Genomic DNA, 8,824 nt, shown 5'->3' with positions numbered 1-8,824 from the left:
TTTCCACTTCGTGCTGCTTTTTTTTTTTTTTTCAGCAATGCAAAAACAGTGGAAGATGTGGAAAGCAACAGAGTTGCCCAACACCACCACAGAGCACCTCATGGGGATTGTCTTCCCTCCCAGAAAGGAGGGATGGCAAAATACGATGGCAAAGCCTGTTATAAATACCTGTTCAAAGCAAGTTCTCCATAAAATAGGCATACCAGCACACTGGCTTCCTGGGAGCATTGCTAAATCCAGATCACTTGCAGATGACTTTCAAGCTCTGTACTGAAATTAGCAAAGTTCCACGACTGTTAACTGCCAAAGACTTGCTTCTTATAAGGAAAAGTCTGTGTGCATTGGCTTCACATTTTTCACCTGATGTTCAAAGGGGCTTGGAGACGGCTCTCAGCCTCTTGTGTTTGGTGGGGTTTGTCAATATGAAGTGCCCTTATAAGTGGGCTATTTAGTGCTTTCCCACTTTCAGTGAATGCAGTGTTTTGTAGCTAAGCCGTACTGTTTGGGTTTTCCTGCTCTGTCCTCAAATCCTATTTTTTGTTTTCTTAATACTTTTGAAGTTACTCGTTCCTAAAATATGACTCTCAGTAAACATTTCAGCACTTTAATTTGGCTTAAATTTTACACTTTAATATTCAAGTTCCAAAATAGTGCCAAGATGATGAGCCAAGAAAAAAGATGATGGCTCTGGAAGCATCTCTTTTCAATATCTTTTACTTCTGCTAAGCTATATACACAAGAAGCTGCCTTACAAACAGCTTTATATCGCACTCTACTGCCAATCATTGGAAAAACATGCCATAATGGGTTGCAAATGGCATAATGTTATGCAGCCAGAATGAACAATATCATTGGAAAGATATCATATTGATAAAAGCAGGCATGGAGAAAATAAATCTAAAGTCTCTCTATCACAAGTAATAGAAGAGAGGAAAAATTACAGATGTTTTTTTCTACTCAGAAACAACCTGAGCCAACAGCACTTTGCTTGCTGAAATGTTTTCTCTCTTATATTCCAAGCAAAATTTGTTTTTCCTTTACAGCCATGTTTGCTGTTGTTTCTTTGCATAAATCATTTTTCTCACCTTTAGAAAGCAGCTTCTCTCTAAGAATCCATTAATTAGCTGTCAGAGGAAAGCAAAAATCATACATTCACAAACACTGAGCAGACAGAGCGGTCCTGAAACACCCACAGCAAACATTCATTACTTCAGGTCTGGCAACGTTAAAAATGCAGCACAGGACTGATAGATTTTTTTTTTTTTTCCCCCCACTTTTTGGAGTGTAATCAGTCTTTATGATTATGCTTTACTGTCCAGTGTAAAAGTAACACAGCAATTTAAAACCATGTGATGGAAGCCCTATGCCCAGCATACACTGGACTAGCTTTTCAATTTCGGCTCCTCTGACACTGAGTGCTCATCCCAGAGCGGTGATCTTGCAGGCTGCTTATGCTCTGAACTTCTTTGTTTCAGTGCAGAACCCACTGGAGTCCACTTTGCAGGAGAAAGCTTGCTCAGAGTGCTGTGAGGCCTTTAGGGAAGGGGTGGAAGATGAGAGGGGCAATGGCTGCAGTCTTGCTGAGGTGGATCCATTGCCTTTGCTCTTCTGTCTCTGTTGTGTCCATATACGTATGTGTATGCATATCCATCCTCTCTCAAACACATACCAACACTGCTTTGGCTTAATGGCCACCATTGGAAACTGAGCAGATCCTCGTGTGTCCCCAGACAGGCTGGAGACTGGGGTATGGGGTATACTACAGCTTGCTGGCAGTAGTAGCTACAGTCACTGGGCAGAAGGCAGGGTGCTCTGGGTCTGAGGGTTAGTTAGAACAAGCTCTCCTGTCTGTGCTGTGAGTGCACAGAGCACACAAGGCAGCAGACTCCTCGACAGCACACTCAGGGCGGGTGGCAAAACTAAAAATCCCAGACTCGTGAAAAGATACACATCTTTTCCAATTATTATTTTGGCAATCTCGACTTTCCAAGTGCTTTCTGGAACACATCCAGAAGCTGAGGAGCCCCTGGTCCCACACGGGGCAGCTTCTGACATCCATCAAACGGAGACTCACCCTGTAAAACTCCGCCTGGGAAGTTCTGTCAGAAAATAAAGCACCATTAACTGGGGAACATATGTGTCTCCTTTGTGTCTGCATTGGGGGTGTCAGCTGTGTGACGGTCATGCAGTTTAATTAAGGCAAGGCACACTGATGTGTGCAGTTTTATTTCAGCTTGTTCTTCCTTGCAAACCTAATGGACTTGCTCAGCCCCTGAACAAGCCGGCAGTGTTTCTGCCAGAGGTCCCTGTGTGGATGCTGTGGGCTTATAGAACGCATTGTCTGGTCCTACAGAAATCCAGCTTCTGCCCGTAGTGATTTGAGGGCATTCTGTTATTACTGCCTTCCTTTAGAAAAGGCGATGGCTGAGACAGAAGGCTCTCATTTTACTGCACGACGGAGAGGATACGATGGCTGTAACGTACAATTCTGCCTTTTGTGGTGCTTATTTTACAGACGGCTTAGGAGCTGCCTGTCACCAGAGCCGCTGCCAGGCCCTACTGGGCGCTGCACCAGGCGCTGCCACAGCCGCTGTTCCGGGCCCGTTCCGGCCGCGCTCCGCCTGGACGCGGGCGCCACCTGCTGGCCGAACTGCGGCACTGCAGTTTTGCGCCTCCCGTCCCCTCTGAGGTTTTAAGTTACTTGGAGTTACGTTTTAACAATGCCAAGGATTGACTGAGGTGTGCGGTTTCTTTTATTAAATTATTTTATTGCTTTTTTTTTTTTTTTTAAACGCAGGTTCACTAAAAAAAAAAAAGCGCACCTCAGAACTCACCGTGCTGACTGAGGTTCGCGCTCCGCTCTTCCGCGCTCCTCATGCAGTACCTCTCACGGACAGGCGAGGCTGCTGTGCAATTGCTGCTCTCATTTGTGAGGAGTGATGAGAAGGGGACTGTGTCACGGCTAAGGATCTCCCGTGGCCTCCCACCCTGCTGTCCCAATGCTTGGGAATGCTGCTTTCCTCCCCAGCGGGGTTTGGGACAGAACAGCTCCGTATCTTTGCAGCATGCAAACTGAAGTTCCCTCACTTCTCTTTGCTTGCAGAGGCTGCTGAGAGATGGCATTGCTAGGGAAGGGCACAGCAGGGACTCATGTCTGCACCACGTGTTGGTGAGCATTTTCCACACGGAAAATCACCATCTCCAGACAGAACTGTTCTGTACCTTTATAAATCCAAAAGAAAACTGAGTAGTTCAGTGCAATTGTATTGTATTTTCCCAGTGTATTGTCCTGGGAAAGTGCATCTATTTACAGCAGGTCTAAATATATATGTATATATATTTCTCCAAGGGAATGTATTGAATGAACTGTATTATTCTCAAGATAATGGACAAAAATCGTGAAAACTTTATGCTCTTTCACAAGCATTAATAATTCCGGGGTTGTGTGGGTGGGAGGGCAGGAGGATAGAATTGATAAATGGAAAAGTGAAATTGGAGAGGAATGAAGGTGTAATTTCATATGAAATATTTCTCCGTGTGATACCTCTTTTTCCTTTAGAACTGTTCGATGAGGAGAAATGCTTTGCATTTCCTGCAGCCCTCAGGTTTTTACTGCTTTTTAAGAGCAGCACTGTTGAAAGGCAGTGAGAAGATGATGGCTTGTGGGAGCCTTAATTGGGCCAAATGATGGACCGTATGAACAGCAATGGGAATTTCCTCGTGCTCTGGGGCAGTGCTTGAATTTTGTCTATAAGTCATCTTGTGGGCTGAGAATGCTGTTCCTCTCCTCTGCTCGTTTATTCTCCAGCATCTCTCCCAGACTTAATGAGATCGGACGAATTTCCGTGCTCTTTAGGTTTATTTTCCTGTACCTTGGAAACTGGGTGGCTTTCTGTCATTACCTTCCTTACAGGGCAGTGGTAGCAGCAATGGTCACTGCATGCATTGAGTGGGCCCAGGTGAGCTCCTGTGTGGGCTCCACATCAGAGCAATCCTTCCATCGTGTGATTGCCTGGAAAATCCTGCCATTAAATCTCATTGGAAGAACCAAACATTTCAACTCTCAATGTTCTTTCTCAACGTTTAGCACTTTTTAGTAATTTCTTTAAAAAAAAAAAAAAAAATCTACTGTTAGTCCTTCCACCGTGAATTATAAGTGATGACTTCATTTTTTATTTCAACTTCTTTGCCTCACTGCAAGCTATTTCTTATGGGCACTAGTAAGGATTTAAAGCTGTCCTGCCTTAGCAATGAGAACTTCTGTTCAGGGCCCAGAAAACTTGATTAACACTGAATAAACACAGTTCTGCTTTCCATAGTGTGCAGCATAGAAATGCTTTTTGATTGGATCTTGTATTCAACATCACGCAGATTCAATTTATGTCTGAAAGTAAATGAATTTGAATGTAATGAATTTGAAACTTTGCAATGTGGGTCTCACACGCAAAATTAACAAAATAGGTCATTTTGAAGAATAATGATAAAAAGAATAATTAGCACAGGAAGGAATATTTGCAGCCCTATTAGTCAGAAGCAAATGGTATAATAAGCAAGATTAAAAATCCATAGTGGCTTTTCCAGTGAGAAACTTGGGAGCATGTGAGTAACTTAAGTGGGGGAAAAAAGCTGCTAATTGAATTGTTAGTGAGAGCTTTGGTTTGGGTGAGCTCTGCTGGTTTTTGTGAGTGGGCCCCCCTGTCCCTGTCACCACCTGTGTGCTGGAGGTGTTGAATCTCTATTTATTTACGTAAAAAGGAAAGCACCAGGAGCATGCTATTGATTTCATTGATTGGAAACATGCGACTGGCACAAAAGAAAAGACAAGTTAGAGTGGATACCAGTTGCTCTGAAGCTTTCACAGCGAGATAAAGAGTTAAGATATGAGAAGGAGTTTAAAAGAAGTCACTGCATCAGGCTGGGTAAATGCTTTTGTCCCTCTGCACTTAGAAGCTCAAGTGCAATTCTTGACAGTTAGCTGTGAAGAAAACACAAATGCACTTAGTGGTCAGCTGGGGGAGGTTTCGCCTGGTTGTAGGCTGTGTCTGGCTGCTCTGTACAGGGATGCTCAAAGCACTGCAGGTCACTTTGTTTTGGTTTTCATATCTGAATGCCTTTGGTAACTCCAACAAAAAAAAGAAACCAACCAAAGCAAACAAAAAAAAAGACCCCAGAGCGAACGTTTCCCTTCTCAAAAAGGCCAATCCATTAGCCACAAAAACAACAGATGTTGAAAGGAAGTAATTGGAACTGCAAGATTGAAGTTGGCAGCCGAGGGAAAGAAGTTGCCAAACTGCGTCGTTGTTTTGCTGCTTCTGAAAGCCTCAGTTCCTGCTAATGGAAGGCTTCTGCGTTTGGCCCATGTGCAGATGTCATTTCTCACTGAGTGCATAGGGTAGATTGGAACTCCGTTGCTACTTTGCAGCGAGTTGTATGGGATGTTTTGTTACACGTCAGTACAAATAAAGAAGAAGTGTTTTGTAAATGGAGCGGTCAGAGGAGGGCAATTGAAATGTTAGTTCTCAACATACGCTGTTCTCCTGGGTTGATTTTTGAATTCATGTTATCCACTAATTAGCTAATGACTATAAAGTGTATTAAAGGTAGAAAATGCTTTAAGTGCTACGTGCTATTGTTACTATCGTTATCTACTAGGTTTAATTAGTTTGTGTACGTTTTAATTGGATTCTTGAGATGTAAACTAGAGAATGTGGTTTGGGCCCAAATGCCATCCTGGTGAAATGCACAGCTGCAATGCCCATATGCATAGGTAAGAAGATGCACTTGTTGACTTGTTTGCTCAATGGGCTGCTAAATCTTCACACCAGTCCTGCACGAAGGGGAGCATCGGATGGCTTCACTCTGCCTTCATCGTCTCCTTGTCTAAGACCAAGACAGGCTGCGTTCAGCCTGGCCTGGCTGTGGCATTTGTACTGAAGGCTGTGTTACAGTGCTAAGGAGTGATTTATGGCCTTGGAGAACTAGAAACAAGAAGGTTATGGCACAGAGATGAGCAGAGTGTCAATTTCCTTGTGGGGTCAGCACATTTCTGTCACCCTTCGAAGACGAGGAGCTGGCTTTAAACCAATGGTATTTTTGACGGTGTCTGCTTTGCAGTTTTTCTTTTTTCTTTCTGTGCAGAAATGACAAAACCTGCCGACCTTGTCTTTCATTCTTGCCTGTGGCTCAGAAAGTTATAGGGTAAATAACTTTCAATTCAGTCCTATTTATGTAGTTAGAAGTGACTACTTTGGAGGGAAACAACAAGATCCTGTTGGGAGAAAACCTCTGGGAGTTTTCCCTTTCAGTCTGGTCCAAACCACTGCTCTGCTCCCCTACCAACATCAGGGACTTTCTCAGTTTGTGTAAATTTGCACATGGTTTACTTCTAGAATTTGTTTTACTTCCAAAAGCAATTGGGCAGCTGGCAAACTTTCCCCTGCTTGTTTGCAGCGAGCCTCTCTGTCCTGCCTTTTTCAGAATGTTTTGGTTTTTAGTGCTTATAAGATACCTCCCACCATTAAAAAAAAAAAAAAAAAAAAAAAGGCATCGCAGTTCAAAAAAGGAGGAAGTTTGCTCTTATTGTAGAACACATTTATCAGAGTTAAATCAGCTGGGGTACTCTGATGTACAGCTAACTTGCAAAACTCTCTAACATCATTGCATTTTTGGCACTGGAAGGAAGTTCTTTCTGCTTGTGTTTCTGGAACTGGAAGGGGATTCCAATTGAAAGTAGGTTATGTGATTTATTTTTTTCTTAATTATTTTGTATTAACTGTTTCCCTCTTCTGCTGCGTAATGCCTTGTTTCTCTGTGCACATGGCAGCCTGCTCCTGGTAAGAGATCAGAAATAAAGCTGATAGCTAAGGACTTGAGCAGGGTCACAGTGATGGAAACCACTGGAAATCACAGCTTTCTTTCCATGATCAGTTCTGGACATCAGTGGCATCTTATCCCCAGCTCTTTAAACTTCATGAGATTGAAACCATTTGTCCCTATCTTCAGGTATGAGAAGGTTAAAATCCTTTGTTTAAACCCTGGATGAATGCTTGTTGTGTCAGCCTAGGAAATCAAGACACTGGATTAGATCCTTTTTTATTTCACACGGTGCTGCACTTGCACGAATTCCCCATGCAGTCATCCTGCTTTGTGTGCATTATTTATTTAATGCTACAAACAGAAAATACTCATCCCCTGAAGAACCTGTTTTTCTTTGGCCTCTAATATTTCCTTGTTGGAACAATGGTTTATCCTGCAGCCTGGCAGTCTATCTTCTGAAGCCCTTGCCCTTGGCAACGGCCATACGTCAGCCGTGACAAAATGTACAGCAGTTTGTCTCTCTTTCCTTTCTGCTCCCTTTGTATTCCAAATATTGCAGTGTATGTCATCCCTAATTGCTGGCAATTGGCTGAGGTTGGCAATACTTTGCTGGCAGTTGTGAAGCGATGGTTTGTGCTATAGTTAAGCTAAATGTTTGTGTATTTTTTTTTTTTTTCCTTCTCAGAATCTTTCCCAAATTGTCCCCATCTCTGTCTCTTACCTCTGTTTTGTTCAAAGTTGTTACCTGGGCGGTCAAGCCTGTGGCTGTGCAAACCATGCACTGCGACTGTCTCTACCAATGAATTTCTGCACTGCTATATGCAAAACAAAAAACCAACCAACCAACCAGCCAACATCACTCCAGTCCCCTCCAGTTAGCCTACAGCAGCTTCTGGAAATCCTGCCTCTCTGAAATCGATTGAATAATAGCTGTGGGTAGATTGAATGGAGATGGAGATGGAAGCTACAGAGGAAGGTGATCTGTGGGGATCACCATTCATTCAATGACCATCGTGGCACACCTTCTTATTTCCTGCCATGTGTGGCAGTGCATGCATTGATACATACACGAGCATTTCAGCAGCCCCACGCCAGTAAAAAATTTCACAGCCTTACTGTATGACGTGATGGCAAATGTGGAGCTGATGGCTGTTTGCTGAGATGACAGCGCTGTTGGAAGTTGGTACGTCCTTTGATACATTCACAGAATCAGAACAGAAGGTGGAGAAAGGATAGAGTTAGCAGATCTAGCTTCAGCTTCAGCTTGCAGCTCCACCTGCCATTGTGATCCCTGGGATAGCTTCACAGACCTATTATTAGCTTCTTTCTTCTCCAAGATTTTTTTTTTTTTTTTGTGTCAGTATTGCTTTCACTGAATGAAATGAGGATCAGTCTGTTTGTTGAATACGCTCAGAGAACTCTTCGTGCTGCCTTCTCCACCTATATGACTAGAGCATACTGCACCAGATCACTGCAAAGAATTGCCAGAGAACTAGAGACTGAGGGTTTGGTCAGTCATATATACTTGAAAAATGATGCTATAATTTTTTAAACTGCCATATCAACAAAGAATACATTCATTAGGAATTAATACTTTCTGCTAGAAAGGCTCTGAATGCTTCACTTCATAGGAGCCCAAACACTGAAGGTGAATTTGTTGTTGTTTTAATTTGAAAGGGCTAGAAAAAAATGTATGTTAGTAATGCTTAAATTTAAGCAGAACTACAAATAGACAACTAATTAAAGGATTTAAAGCAGAAACTTTCTTTTCCCTCTCTCAGTTAATTTGTAAATATTATTTTTCTAGCTTTCCTTTACATTTTCCTAGTTGTGAATCCACAAACCTTCATCTTTCTCAAAAATATTCTGGGGATGAGAAAGCTGCATGAGGGCTCCAGTGATTTTCCCCTCTGTCCTGCCAGGGAGGAGGAGTGAATGGAGCCACTGGTCACTGAGTGCTTGTGGAGCTGCACTTGGCTTTTCTGACCCTGGGATCCTCTCTGAGTGT

The sequence above is a fragment of the Phasianus colchicus genome, chromosome 2 (genome assembly GCF_987193195.1).
Source record: "Phasianus colchicus chromosome 2, bPhaCol1.hap1.1, whole genome shotgun sequence".
Taxonomy (NCBI): Eukaryota; Metazoa; Chordata; class Aves; order Galliformes; family Phasianidae; genus Phasianus; species Phasianus colchicus.
This window is presented reverse-complemented; position numbering follows the sequence as displayed.